Below are 15,885 nucleotides of genomic sequence, written 5' to 3' on the forward strand. Positions count from 1 at the left end.
CAAGCGTTTTCGCGACTGTCGCATCGGCCCCCGTCGCGTGTGCATCATCTCGTGAGTTTTACCGACTGGTATCCTTCTCCTAGTACAGATTTGGGAATCTTGAGTATAATTGGGTAGTATTTTGAATTGGTCAGCGAACTTTTGGCATATTGTGTAATACACGCGTGTGAGTCCTTCCGTAGGGTAGATGAAAATCCGATCGAATCGGAAGTTTTTCACCCAGATCGTCTCCGTTAACCGTTCATTGACTTTTCTTTAGGCCTACTATTTTGCTTTCAATTTTTTTTGTGTTCGTTTTCGTTACCGTCTCTCGCTCCCGAGTTGTTTTTTTTGCCATCCACTCTGCACAACACGGCGTTTCGCCGTGTTGCTTGTTTTTGTGTTGTCTTCTTTCTGCATTCTGCTACACACCGTGCCTCGGTTGGACCGAAGAACGATGGGCCGAGTCTGACCGGCCGATCGCGTGTGAACGGAATCGTCATCGTCGTAGGTAGGAGCTTGAATGGTGTGTGCCCTGTGCAGTACATTATTTTAATCGAAGAAAATAGCATTCCCAACAGCCGCCGTTGCGGTCGCGAAAGGGAGAGAAATGTAAAGTGGACACGGACCGGTGAGCGTAGAAAAGCATCAAATGCTAGGTGAAATGAGAAGGCTGTAAAGAAAACAGAAAAATAAGCCGAACAGATTAGAGAGAGAGAGAGATATGCACAGCACGCTGTGTTGTTTTTGTTTGCTACGAAAACCAGCTCGGTTGCTACAGTCGAGCCTCCTTTAGTTCGATATTCTGCGGGAGTGTTATGAAGTTGTGTTTGGATTTTTGTTGAAGTAAACCATCGTATTTAGCATTTTGTGCAGATAACAACGGATTCGTTCAGTGGGCGACCCCTCGAAGCGGAATTCGGCCCCAAAATGTGCGAATGTGTGCGTGAGTGTCTCATAATTTTGCTTTTTTGATATCAAAATTTTCCACTCTAGAATTTGTCAAACGAACGTGCTTTTGTGGATCTTTAAACAAGCGCGGTAAGGAAAAGAAGTGAATGTTTGAATTATAGCCAGACTGCTTGAGTTCGAACCGGCAGCGGAAGGCGGCAATAAGTGGATCATTTCGAAGGTAGGTGCAATTTGCTTTATCGCAATTCAGTTATTTAAAAAATCGCTATCTATGGCCTTCGATGTTGTGTTGTAGGCGGCACGGGGTAAATGTTTTCATCAATGGCGACTGCAGCGATTTACCAAAGTTTACTGTGATAATTAGCGTGTTGATGAATGTTGTCTGAGAGGGAAAAGAGAGCGAGAGAATTTTGAGCCGATAGGACAGCTAGATTGTGTGCATGCGTGTTATTGAATACCAGTCGTTGCCAGTCGTTCGGTTATCATTTCTGTTACTTCAAATAGAATTTCGATGTGTAACTTGCTGTAAACTAATGATTGAAATTATTCAAAGAGACTATCGAAAATTTATAAAACTGCAAGACTTTTCGAACAAACAATGTAATTGTATTTTGTGACTGTTGTTATATTCAAAAATAAAAACTAAATAAATGGTCAAGCATTGTTTATTGTTTATTATTATTAATCGTACGATAGATAGCCGGTCAGTGCTGTACTATTAATCAGGTCAAGGAATAATATCTTAAATAGAAGTTATACATGGGAAGCATTAAGAAAATTCGTTAATGAATTTGCTTTTCGACTTCGTCTCATCAGCATCCGACACTTACTTAGTGACAGGACTAAGCTAGCGCAGGACTGATGCTAGCTCAAAAAACGCAGAAACAATTCGTGTTCCTGAGCAAACCCCTAGTCATGCGTGATGTCTCGCAAGAAAAGGAGCTCATTTTGAGCTGATGAGAACTAATGAAATCGAAACATTTGGTTTAGCTTAGCAAGGATATTATATTTCTTCTTAGTGGAGAATAATTTTGGAAAAAAACTATTGTTTCTCCAATAATTTGTTTAAATTGTTTAAAACCGTCTTTGCGCGCAAAACCTATAACTAAATTTTTTATGGAATTTGCGTTTTGACTTCGTCTCATCAGAATACGACACTAACTTAGTGACAGACAGGACTAAGCTGGCGCTGGATTGACGCTAGCTCAAAAAAAACGAAGACGCAATTTGTGTTCCTGAGCAATCCCCTAGTCAAGCGTGACGTCTCGCAAGAAATCATAAAATTTATTATTCTCCTATACTCCAAAGAGACAACGTTTAAATTGCGCTTTAGAGGATAAAGTCAGAACGAACCGTTGCTCATCAATAATTTCACTATACAAGAGAGAATAATAGCGGCTTGGAACTATCTCGATGTATGTTTGTGGTTTTTTGTGCAGGCTACGATTGCACAGTAATTCCCCATACAAAATTGTGACAAACTTATAGAAATTGGTTTATTTGACTAAAAATTGGGTATTTAATTAATTTTGGGTCTCTGAACACATTTCTGATACCAGCTTTTAAATTCCTTAATTCATTTTTTCGACTATTTATATGTAAACTTATTTGAAGGCGTTGGTTGTTAAGGGGTTAATATAGGGGAACTCGGGGCTATTCGGACCTACCTATGCAAATAGCCCTTTTAGGTGGATAGATGTGAAAAAATTATTCGTCAAATTGTTAGTTTGAAACCCCAGCTATATTTTGGTGCCAAAATAGTTCATTTGCATCTATCCATGGCAGCGCTAGGCGAGGGGTAATTCGGACCTCCCTACGGGGTAATTCAGACCGTCATTTTTTGGCAAAGGAATTACAGGTATACCTCGATAGTACGTACACCTTCGCTTCGTTTAGTGTACGTACTATCGAAACGTACGTACTATCGAAACACAAAAATTAAATTCAAAATATTACTTTTTATGTTTAATATTGAATGAAACTGTGCAAAAATAAAATTTATCACTCAATTAATCACCCTATTAGTGATAAAATGACCTACTACCAAGTACTTAATCTTAGAATGTCACGGTTTCCATCAACCAGGATGGTTGAAAATGGAGAGTAAAAATATTTCCTTGGTCCCGTACAGTTCCTTTTAATTTGGTAGCATTGCCTAGAGCTTTTCTCCAAATTTGTAGGATTTATTTATTTTCGTAGGACTTCTTTAAAGTTCTAGAACTATCCTGAATCTCTGGAGTTTGTCAGATTTGCATGAAAATCACAGAAACACGTTCTTGAATTTTTGATTTTTCTGAAGCAGAAGGAGTTATTTTTTGTATATTTTATTCGTGTAATAATAACAGTATAATTTATAAAACTGTAAGAACAAACTAAAATTTGCTGGGTTAAAAAAGCCGATGTTCCAATTTTGTGGGTGCGATAACAATTCTTCTCTGATACATACGGGATTTCAGATTGGTTTTTATTCCTTTCAATTTTGGTCGTTAATGAACTTCAAAAACCCCGAAAATGGATATTTAAATATATTTGCAAGGTCGATATGATTTTATATTAGAATTATGCCGGCATGTGAGCCAAAAGGTATATGAACCATAGTTTTTGACTACGCAAGATAGGTCTTGCTAAGCTAGGAAATATTTCTTGAGCCACTCCAATATGGCGGATACATTTTTTATGACACTCACTAGAACCCCAAACGAGGTATTGAGAAAACGCTAATTTAGATGCGTTTTTTCAGCTCTATGAGTGCTACCAGCCTCCATCAAAGTCGTTAGCCGTGCGAATCTCACCCATTTCATTCTAAACATTGTATCTCCTAGAATGTATGGGAATCAGTATTCAAATTTTATGCGCATAATATTTGAAGATCGTTCATCAAAAACCGTTTTATCATCGCTTTAGATTTTAACCTTCAAAACTGCCAAAAATCTTCTTTGATGTTCGAAGAATGTCTCGAAATTTTACAATTCTGCTTAACCTTAAAATGCATGAATCTCATTTTTCTTTAGTACTAATTTTTCGGAATGGATACGATATTTACCTCTTGTTGAAGCTTTATATCACAGAATTCGGTATGTTGCCAAAGGGTATGTAGTAGTATGCATTTAAGGGTTAAAGTTAGTAAAACTTCTCAGAAACTTAAATGCCGTACCTAAAGCTTGAAGAGGTTTTTTGATATTCGTCATTTTTCTAATTCCGTAAGTTTTTCTCGAAATACTTCGTTGAAATTAATTGTGAGTTCCGTGAAATGCACTAAGCATTTTTTAAATTTGATAAAATCCAATAAAATTTCCAGACGCCCCTGATGTTTAAAGATTTTACATAAATTCTTAAAATATTCCTGAAACTTCGTGAATTTTCTAGATAAGAATGTCTATATATTACTTAATATCGTAGGATTTTCTTGAAGTAATTGTAATTGTAATTTATTTATCAGCAGAACGAAAACTTGTCAGTTACATAAACTTTGGATCAAGTCAAGAAAAAGGAAAGTGAAGTTCAGTACAGCTTGACTGCATCACCGCGGCGCACCGATAGCCGTTAAAAAATCTACTGAAACTGCAATATTTCTAAATGTTCAGTTCACAGAATTTCCCGAGATTGCTAAAATATGTGTGAAAATCGTGAGCACTCTGTAGCTTTCTGTAGTAAATGTCAGTATAGAATGTCTTTCAAATATTTCTCAAATTCCATACGACCTTCGAAGATTGTCCTTAAAGTTCATTGAGATATTCACCATTCATTGACAAAACCAAACTGAGTGTCGTACAAATTATCTGAAGTATTGGGGTTCTCCTTGTAAGTTGGTAATCTCCCGAAATAAAAAAGACTTTTCTGAAACCTGTAGGGCGTCCCGAAAGCTTGCGTATATTTTATATATTTGTTAGATTTCCACGATGAATTTATGACTTACTTAAAGTTTGAAATACTTTGCTGGACTTTACAGGACTATGCTGAGTAACACAACTTCTCTAAAGTATGCAGAAACCCATAGAACTTCCACAAAATGTGTCCTATTTTGGTGAAGTTTACAAAATCAAACGAAAAAATTAAAGGGTTGTGTACAGGACACGACCACGGTGACATTAAAAATGTAGCTTTTCTCAAGAGCGTGCAAATGAATTTTATCTATCACACATATCGACTCATGTTCTTGCTCACTCTCCTGTTTTCATATGTCACAATTTGCTATATACCCTCCCCATCAAAACATAATTTATTGAAGGTCTTTTAACGGTAATCTATTATTTATTCAAGTATCTCACTAGGTGATTGGCATTATTTGGCTGATCCATCTAGTAAAAATAGGCTGGTCTGTCCAGAAAATATATTCAAAAGAAAAGTTCCATATTGAGAGCTGTGATGAGGAAGCCCACGCCCGCCAACGGAAATATACAGATTCTCCATGAAATATGAAATTTCATTTTCCATTTAAATTTTCAATAATGTACTAATGAACTTAAGTAAACAATCTTAAGGTTAAGTATTTCTTGATCGATTAGTGGTTGAACCAATTAAAATATTTGATAAATTACATCATTGTTATACAACGTTCGCACTACCAGTTAAAACGGGTTTTTATGCTATCTTGGTGACATTTTTCTTGTTGCTAATTATTAAAACGTGTTATAACTCTGTAGTGTAAACATTGTATTATTAAACCAATTCTGCAGCGTTTTATGTTATATAGGTGTTTTATGTGGTAATAGGACTGACATAATTATATCTTCAGTACAGCGGTTTGTTTCATAATTTAAAACAGATTTATTTTAAAATTTAAATTAGTATACCCAACCGTTCTATTTGTTGTATACTTTAAAACGCAATTAGAACTGTGTTTTAAATACATAGGGTAGGACAGATGTTCTGACTGGATAAACTGGGAAAACAATTTTAAGTCCAGTAACGCTTAAGACATGGCTTGAATTTGAATCGAAAAAGAACACCCGCTTAAACTGCTGCTGGGTAAGTTGTTTTAAAATTTTCCGTTGTGTGCAGTACGAAACAAAAGTATTTGAAATTAGAAAACAAAAAGTTCTGCTGGGAATGTGATTGTCTCCGATGTAATTACACTCAGATTTTTCACGCAGGGGATACAGGCCGTGTAAATGAAAACCGCGTAAATTTAAAAAAAAACCCGCTATTGAAAACCGCGTAAATTTCAAAATCCGCGTAATAAAACCTGAGTGTGTTCTCCTATATAAAATACTACGCTGCTGAACAGTGCAATAACTACAGAAGCACGTTGTCAGATGCCTTACACATAAAAAATATATAACCGAAATATGAAACATGAAAACCAATAGGCTCTTTACCCTACGCAGCTACAAAGCGCCGTAAACATGGATTAACAAGTTACAACGCACACGCATGCATAAAAATAAATATATTTTTTTCAAACGCAACACTCTTAAGCAGCACACACCGTATTGAATTAAATCCAAACCACCCCACCCACCCACTTTGCAAATCATTCTGTGACACCGTGCTGGTACCCGAAAAATCCGCACACGGCCACCGCTGCCGAAAATGCATAGCGTCTACCGCTTAGTGTAGTGCCCAGACGCTGCAGCCATGATCTTACCCGTTCGACATAAGAACAAAAACTGATTCAAACGGGTACGCGTCACCTCTATTTATAAACTAACCGTATATGGTTTAGTCACTTAGGTGCGAGTGTGTGCAAATGCCAACGTTACCGAAAATCGATAGCGCTTATTGCATCGGCCGGAGACGATGTTGCTCCTATGGGATAAGAGCAACAACTGATTTAAACAGACATGCGTTGCTTCTATTTATGACTTTTCGTGTTTCATTGAGCAACTAAGCTGCCCTCTCTTGACGGCTGTGTCTGAGAAATTTGCCTCACGAATGGTAATTTTCCCGTTTTTCGTGAACTTTTTAATTTTACCAATTTCCAAAAGTCTGCTTTTATTGGGGAGATATTAAATTATTACCAATATTTAAGTTAGGTGTTTCTGAATCGGTTGGTGTATGAATGATTAAAATCCATCTAGTAATATCGGAGTTATAAGCGTGCAAACCTTACATAGTTTCGTTACATGGGAGATAGTTTAGATTTTAGAATGACACCTAGCCCCAGATAGTGGAGTAAGACATTTTTAATGTCAAAAATATTTGATGGTAGGTATACGTACTATCGAGGCAAAATATACGTACTATCGAGGGTACGTACTATCGAGGGTACGTACGAACGAGGGTACGTACTATCGAGGTATTATGTTGAACTATGAAATATTTATTGAAGGCACTCCTAGAGAAAAAATGTGTTACAAAAACCTAATCTGGTTAGTCACAGCAATCGTGTGCATAGTCGCAAGCCGCTTAACGGTGGTTGATGGAATAGGGGGTCCGAATAGTCCCATACGCTCATTTCGCACAAAAGTAGTGAGCGTCTTGATATCTTTGTTTTCACCCAAACAAAAATCATTCCATAAAATAGGAGTTTCAAGCGTTCCAAACCATTTACCTGGCACTTCCACTTTTATTTGTTGGTTTAATCACGGTTTTACCATTATATTGATTTTTGTTTTGAGCATGAACTGAAAAGTATGCGAGGAGATACCCACAAGGCTCCGACACCGATAGATGAAAACCAGTTGCAAGAGCCGCTCTCAACATAGCAATCCATCTGAGTGAGAAAGCCTGCATTGAGGAGCTTTGCCACGAAGCCAACGCGAATTTTCGAGGGGACGCCTACAGAGTTGCCATGGCATAGAAAAAGATCTAGCTGCATCACCTGAAAGGTGTCCGGAGAAGATGAAGGTAATCTTAGAAAGTCTTTTCACGCAACATAAATCGACTTTCGCCGCACAGTGAGGAGGATGATTATGAAAAAGAATCCAACGAACAGCTGATCGAGATGGTAAATGCCATAAAATGAAGGACCCAAGACCGGCTCTAAACTTGAATATAAAAACAGCGATACAGAAGAACCCAGATGTGTTCATGATGTTCCGATAACTGTTGCTGCCGATGCCGGGAAAACCTCCTGGAGATCTTTTAGCCTATATATGACTGCTGGTGCAGTCGGAAAACTGTTATAGATTGTAATCCGGAACAGGCCAACCAAGTATATGGAGCTTTAGAACAGCCTGTCATGCAATTCGGCTTCCTTATAGGCAGGTCTACAGATGATGCCATATGAATGGTAGTGGGAGCTGCAGTGACAGCAGAGAAAATTATCGCTACTGGGTGGTGGTTACCTTAGACGTGAGAGTGCTTTCAACATTTCTGGCTGAGAAATAATCTCCCATTCGGTGTACAGCATGGGGGTGCCAGAGTACCTCAGCAGAGCAACTTTTAGCACCGAACATTGATCTACGAGACAGATATGAAGGAAGGAAGAATGACAGTCACGGCGGGTGTTTCTCGGCCCGAAGCTGAGGAACACGGTGTACGATGGAGCATTGAATCTGAACCTTCTCAGCGGTAGAGGTGTGCGCTGCGCTGCCGGTTGTAGAAAAATGGTCTATTTTTACTTAAAAACGGTGGCGCGGCGCACTCCTCTACCCAGCGGTGTAACGATTGTCGGTTCCGCGGATGATGTGGTGTTCCAAGTAGTCGGCGTATCACTAGAAGAGGTGGAGGCACTTGCCACGGAGACGATTGTCCATCATAAAACAGAGGTGGTGCTGATTAGCAGGCGAGAGACAGCAACAGACAAAAAACAGTCGAAGTATATATCATCGGCTCGAACTTTTAAAGTCACGAAGATTGTGCTAAGGGGAAGACGGCAAAAGCAACAACAGTTTTGGTCGAAGCGCTTGTGTATTGGGCGTCACGAACCATCTAGAATCGCCAGATCGAAACCTGCTTACGTGCTATTTCCACCGCCAAGGGACTAAATCGCGCAGATCGTGTGAAGCGCCGGGAGCGGGTCTTCGATGCTTCAGTGAACCGGCAGCTACACTCCATCCGGCATCGCCGAATCGATCTCGCCAACAACTGGTTGGCCCGTTAAGTAGATGTATAATCGGATTTGAGTGCGAAAATGAATAATTGGCTCATTGCGATGGAAGCTTAATGATTCGCGAAAACAGGAACTACATGGCTCACAGAAACGGGAGCCAAATGGCAACGAGATTATCCGATTTGGTGTTCGGGGCTAAATAGCTCTAATGCATGTAGGAGCTGATGGAATACAAGGGGATAGCCGAAAGCAAAATAGCTGAGAGGACGAGAAATTTAATGGATCAAGCGATACTTCGAGTAAACTGCAATCAATTTCGCGAGCGATACAAAGGGAGAAACAAAATTAAGTTTGTAAAATGCATTTGTAAGTTCTCCTGAAACCGAGCGGTTCAACCAGATCAGTTCGGCGATTTCGGAGGATCAAAGCGTCCGATTCGCTGGTGCCCCGACGACTCGCGACTGGTAGTGTCTGGTGGCGGTTTACTCAGTCTAGTCTCCGGCGGTGAGTTTAGCTTACGCCGACGGAGAGTTTCCCGGCGAAGGAAGTTCTCCCGATACCGATTTTTCGATTTTAGCGCTTCATCTAAATCTAGTCCCCGACGGTGGACCTAGCCCACTCAACGGGCCAGCCTGTAGGTGCTAAGGTCCATTCAGCGATTCCGGGTGGAGCGTAGCTTCCGGTTCAATGGAGCCCAACGACCCACTGCTAGCTATTCGACGCGGTCTACTCGATCTAATCTCCTGCGGTGGATCTAGTCTGCTTACGAGCAACCCGGTAGGGTGTCAAGGTCATACGGGTATTCTGGTGACGTCTGACGTCCAGTGCGCTGACATCCCGACGACCTTAACCCTGTGCTACGTCGCGTACTATTCAACTGGTACCCGGATGTGGATCTAGTCTACACTGACGGAGAGTTACACGGCGGTTGAATTTCTCTCGAAACCCGATTTGTGGCTTCACGGTGACTTTATAGCCAGTGGCGTTACTTTGTTGGTCCCTCCGCCACTTCCTCTGCAGCGCGGAGTGCATACTCGTAACCACTCATTCGACGTTGGAAGTCTGTGCCTGCCAATTTAGACTCATCGGAAAAATAGTAGTTGGTGAAGGAAAAGATCTTCAAATTTAATTCTTAATTGATGGTTTGATAGCGCTAATAAGGGCTAATTTGTTCTCCAAAGAAAATGTTCCCTGGATGGGAGGTTCTCGTTTCAATTGGCCCTCGTTACTAGCACGGAGCAGCTCAAACTATTTATTACAAGGTCAGTTCATGGACCCGGTTGAATCCTAATAATCACCTTCTCTCCCTGTTGAAATGTAGTCGTCGGCCATCCAAACTGATTATTTCAGTTAGTCCACGAAACAATTCATAGGTTTTCGCAAAATTTCGAATTGGAAATGTACGTTTGATATAACAGATTATGTTTCCGATAGATTATTTCTAACAAATCACAGATTTTCGAAAATTTGAGATTTCAGATTACGTTTGAGCAACAAAGTACCAATAAAAACTGCGGAATTAGCTAGATTATCGCTGTCAATGATAGAAGATATTCAGATTTATTTTTTATGGTTTGTTATAGTCCATAGGAGATTTCTGGTGAAGAAAAGTATGCGATTCAAAAGCTAGACGCGTGCACCAAATTTTGTCTTTTCAGCATGGAATCGTATATAATTAATAATTTGCTCCAGTACTGGCACCCGCAAATTTTTTATTCGGTTGTGTGCGTTTATGCCAACACTGCCGAAAATTCATGGCATGGCTTCGCACTCTCCGGACGATATAGCCCAGATGTTGCTCGTTCGACAAGCTAGCAACGAATGATATAAAACGGACATGCTGCCCTGTTATGTATATATAAAGCCTTTTGGTATTTGAGAGAGTCACTTAGGTGCTATCTTTTGACGGCTCTGCCCGGAATAGTTTGACAAATGTATGGGAGTTTTCACATTTTCCGAGATCTGTCTATTGTTACGAATTTTTCAATAGCGTTTATATTGAGATACAAAATCAATATAGCAATAAAACTTAATTTGAGTTGTTTCCAAATTGTTTGGTGGCAAAAAGACTAAAAAACCGTCCAAAAATAACAGTTAAAGGTATACCTCGATTTAACATAGTCACGGTTTACCATACCCTCGATTTAACATATTTCGATTTAACGTAATTTTTAGCTCGATTTAACATACATGCAAAAAAAATGTTACTAAAACGAAATGTTAAGAATCAATATCAATTTCATTCTATGATCCACTTCCAATGCCTAAAGAAACATAATTTATTTTCGTTTTTTCGCTAGATTATGTTTAAGATTCTGAGATACAAAAACATTCCTATTTTGGTTCGTTATTTCCTGATAATAGTTCATATATTACTGCGTATTCTGTATATCTGTATATACTCTCAACAACTGCAACGGGTAGATTGGGATTCGAATAAACTGTACTGGCATTTGCGTACGGTTTAAGATGATCGATGACTCTGGATACTTGGCCCCCAGGAGTACCATAATAAATGTTCACGTTTAAATAGAAATCTAGGAGATAGATCCAATAAATAATAAGCTAATGAAATGTGTAAAAAAAGGAGATAGATCCAAAAAAAGGAAAAGAAGATTTCCGTGTTTGTCGCCTGTTGCAACGTGGGAGCAGGAAACCAGTGGATCAATTCTTGGCTTTAGATATCACATGCTACGCGGCTACTTTGGAGATCGATAATAGTGACATCAATATTATTATTATCAATATTTCCTTAAGGAGAACTATAGCGCTACAATGGCTCGATTTGGTTGTTTTTTTTCTGCAAGTAGAACTCCTGTGGTTACAAAACTTCGTGGCTAGTCGTTTGCTCGTGAACTTAAATAGTGTTCTCTTTTTGAATTCTGCGATTATCTGATAAACAAATTGGTCCACCAAGATAAAGATGAGACAAAATAGAAACACAAATGTTCTTACTTACTAACATTAGGCATTGTGCTCTTCATGCACACAATGGTTAATCCAACTTTGTTGACTATTCTTATAAGTTATCCTGAATTCTGAGAAAATTTTGCGACGAACTTTATGAAATGAATATCTGTTAGAATTGGCGTATACTTGGCAAGTTTAAGATAAATATGTTGTTTATGTTCAGAAGAGCAATCTTATTGTTTAATTGTGAATATGTGGTTTCTATGTCTCTGTTAGGTGGATACAATCAGTAATATCCTCGTAAATATTTCACGTGATGAATAAAAAAAATTCTATTCGAAAACAAATATTTCTTTTGTGTTTCGATTTTACATATAATTCGATTTAACGTACATGATTGAATCGGAAAATGTATGTTAAATCGAGGTATACCTGTATTAACGTTAAAAATAGTGACGCAAAACGTGACATCGATAGATTATAGGTTTTTGGAATGACACGTAGCCCCAGATAGCGCAGTAAAAGCCATTTTAATGTCAAGAGATGATTTTCCATTCGTTTGATGTTACTCAGATCTCTGATACACTTTTTTATAAATTCTCGGAAATCATTTTCATTTGTCAATATTTCACAATTTCAAAATTCCGCTTAAAATAGTTGTTCACATTTCAATAAAATGAAATCGGTAAAATTGAATCGAATACCATATTACATGTATTGGAAAATCTTTACTTCTTATATCCGGAAATATTTTTGAAAAAATCGGCAGAACTGAAAAAAAATCATTTTTTTATTCATATTGATTAGACACTAGTGGTGCACCGTAGAAAAGTTGCCAACACTGTACCTCCCTCCCTAGAAGGGGTGCTCACTTTTCGGTGTTCCTCAAAATATAGGTCAAAATAGGCGAGGTCGAATTTTTACGCTCCCTTAGTTTTGCACACATAGCACCCCAGCCACAATAACGTGTATAGATGTGGAACTGTCTACATCGCAAAGTACAATAAGGGATGGGTACAGCACTAATGAGGCTCCGTTCCAAATAACAAGAAAAATATCGCCTCAGTCGCTCGTATAGTATAGGCCGCATCGCTTCACATAGTAGTAGGCCGGTGGTAGCCAGTGGTTGGGCACATATTATCGCGTAGAAATACACACTCATTCATATCTGTCCGTCGCGGATACCCTGCTTGCCTACATCAAGGACGGTGGCTGATGGCAAGGTAACGATCTCGGTAGGCCTACTTGTGCACCTACGTGTATATAAATGTAGGCATAGGTATGACTGTATACTGTCTACCATATCAGCAACAGCATTGCTGCTTCTCCCTCACTTGCTATTCATCCTTGCTGATGTTTTGCTCTTTTTTGGTGCAATCCTACGTTGGCCTGGTCGTGCTTTTCAGTATCCACTGTGTGTGGGAATCGGATGTCAGGATGTATTTAGGTACAGGACACAAACATATAACCATCGCTGAGTCGTGTGAGGTGGTGTGCTCGTTGTTTGCAACACCGTAAATACCTACTAAATACGGCGCTGTGGTGTGAGTTGCATTCGGGTCTTACCTCCATTTCTTCCCTGTCCCTGCAAATGTAGTCACAACACACGAGTGCGGCTTCATCGCATAGAGAGAGAGAGACGGCCGGCAGTGTGGCTAGTTTATTTACTGTTGATTAAAATCGTGAATGCGTTGTTTGAGTGCTCAATGAACAGGCCATCAAGAGACTAGTCTCGTTTTATGTTAGCAGATAAAAAGTGAAAAAAACATTCTAAGATCATAATTCCATATCAACATTTGAATAGGGCTAATAAGATTTGTAAACAAACTTTTGTTTTGCTGATTTCTCTTAATTTGTTATCATTTCAACACAGAAAACATTTGAAATTGGTTCTGCCAAGGGTAAAGATGTTGATTTATGTGTATTTTTCATAAAATTCAACTCGTTGGCGGAATAATGAGCGAAATAAGTTTGTTTACAAAAGTCTCATTAGCCCTTTTGAAGAATTACTATTGAATTAAACTAAATGCAGTTCGTATCCATCGAGCATGGTTGTAAACAGATTCATAAATGGTCGGTGTTAGGTCAGACCGGACTAAGTGACAGTGCATTGATTTCGAGAAAAACGCGTTTAAAGTTTGAATCGCAGCATCCTTTACATTATAATTGGAAAATAATTTTTGCCATAATTCTTGTTTATTGTTTCATATTTCAAATCTGGTAAAAGTGGAATGTAGATGAAGACTTTCTTTATCTAGTGCTACCATTACCTCATTTTTTGATGTTTTGCGACTTAGTCCGGTCTGACTTAACACCGACCAAATGTAATCATAATAATACTGTTTTTGAGATCCAGTTAGTTTCGTTAGATTTTTACTCGTTTTTGGGAAAATTATTCCGTAACATTTTATCTCATGCTTCGATCACTTCATTTGCCTTCATTCACGATCTTTGTGAATGATTTCCGAAATGGCATTATCCAAGTGCGACTATCTTCATCCAGATTTAAAAGGCGAAGTATGCCACAAACTTACATCAGGATGGACCTCAGGTAGGTTCCAGACAAAAGTTTATCTTGTAATTTCTTTTCGCCGACAAATTCGCCCGGAAACTTACGATCTGGTAAGAAATTTGTAGATGCAGACTTAGTACTACATACCGAAAAAGGTAGAAATTACAGCGAGATGCGCAGGAATCTAGGCAGAAATATTGGTCAACAAACACTGATCAATAGCTTGTATTGACAGCCTTGTAAAATTTGGAACAACAAGTGACGCACTCGTTAATATAGTATTATTCAAAAATCTACGTTTTGCCACCATACATGGTTTGACGAATATGGGCGAATTGTTTGCTAACGGTAGGACTGACGCTATAGATATCAAAAAAAAATCCCCGAACCAGTTTTTGTGTATTTAAAAAACAATAACACTATTTGCTATATCTGGTTTTCAGTCGAAGAAAATAGGCGCCAGGAACCAACTTATTTGCTCAACGTACAGTGGATCAAATATGGGTTCGAACACTTAACCGCACGTGAGCCGGACGCCTGAGGAGGAAGTATATAATTTTCTTCCGAATAAAGTCTCTTATTCGCATTCGAATCTCTTATTCATCTGAGACTTTGACGTATCAAATTTAAATAAGAAAAAAATTGCTGTGCAAAATCCGGAATGCTAATGAGAAAGTTGAGGGAGGAGTAGGTGAGAAATACGTGCGAATAGCAATTAGGATCGATTTATTCTCTACGAATCTGAATAACCGTCTTTGGCTTGAAGGCGTCTCTATCGGAAGAAACGTCTTCAGTTGCGACAATTACTACACCAGGCAGCAACGCCGACTGTTCCTTTATTGACTTAAACAAACCGAATGGTTGTTTGCCAATCTCAAGCCTACTAGTGCTAGGTTACCTTGACTACTAATCACCCTGGAATACAATGCCACATTTCTCCCGGTAGACGACACGCACAATTATCGAACGAACTCAATTTCATTGCTGACAGACAATAACTCCCACACCGCATTATAGAGCGAATCTGACAGGTGAGCCCTTCTAGCCTCTTTGTTTAAACAATGCTACAATACATCTCTTCTAGGAGGTTTACAAAACCAAAAGGGATCTTCGTTTTATGACATCTGTCTGCCACTGTTGAGAAGCGTGTGGGTTGAAAACAGTCGTAAAAATATCCTTTGGATTCCGGGAAGTGTGAATGAATGCGGCTCTCGACCATTTAGCATGTTGGAAATTCGGCAAGGCTATTAAGGGGACCTCTCCCCGATTCGGTGGAAAATCAAAGCAGTACTTGAGATTTTTTTTTGGTGGGAAAATGGAAAGACATATGAACTTCTACTTTTGATCTTTTGTTTGTGATCGATAATTAGAAATTGATCTATTTTTTTCGAAAATAGAAATTCAAAGCGGCGTTTTTCGCGAACCATGTTTTTTCTGCTTACGTCAAGAATACGGCTTGTTCTATTGATCTGATTGCCTTTATTCAAAACATATTTGGAAATATGTGCTTTTTTGTCTGACTTATACATAACATTGGCATGAACAATTAATTATTTATAATTTTTAAACGAGATTACAGTAAAAAAGAGACAAGTTTCACTTTTTCTTTATCCGATCCGCCATTTTGAAGCCGCCA

At 38.8% G+C, this 15,885-nt stretch overlaps 1 long non-coding RNA gene across 1 annotated transcript; it reads left to right on the top strand.

Moving 5' to 3' along the window:
- Positions 1–2: 2 nt before the first annotated feature.
- LOC131695052 (uncharacterized) lies at positions 3–1,332 on the top strand. The gene is made up of 3 exons (XR_009306590.1): positions 3–51; positions 976–1,111; positions 1,187–1,332. It is a non-coding gene; the product is annotated as an uncharacterized LOC131695052 (long non-coding RNA).
- Positions 1,333–15,885: the final 14,553 nt, after the last annotated feature.

Source organism: Topomyia yanbarensis, unplaced genomic scaffold (genome assembly GCF_030247195.1).
Source record: "Topomyia yanbarensis strain Yona2022 unplaced genomic scaffold, ASM3024719v1 HiC_scaffold_259, whole genome shotgun sequence".
Taxonomy (NCBI): domain Eukaryota; kingdom Metazoa; phylum Arthropoda; class Insecta; order Diptera; family Culicidae; genus Topomyia; species Topomyia yanbarensis.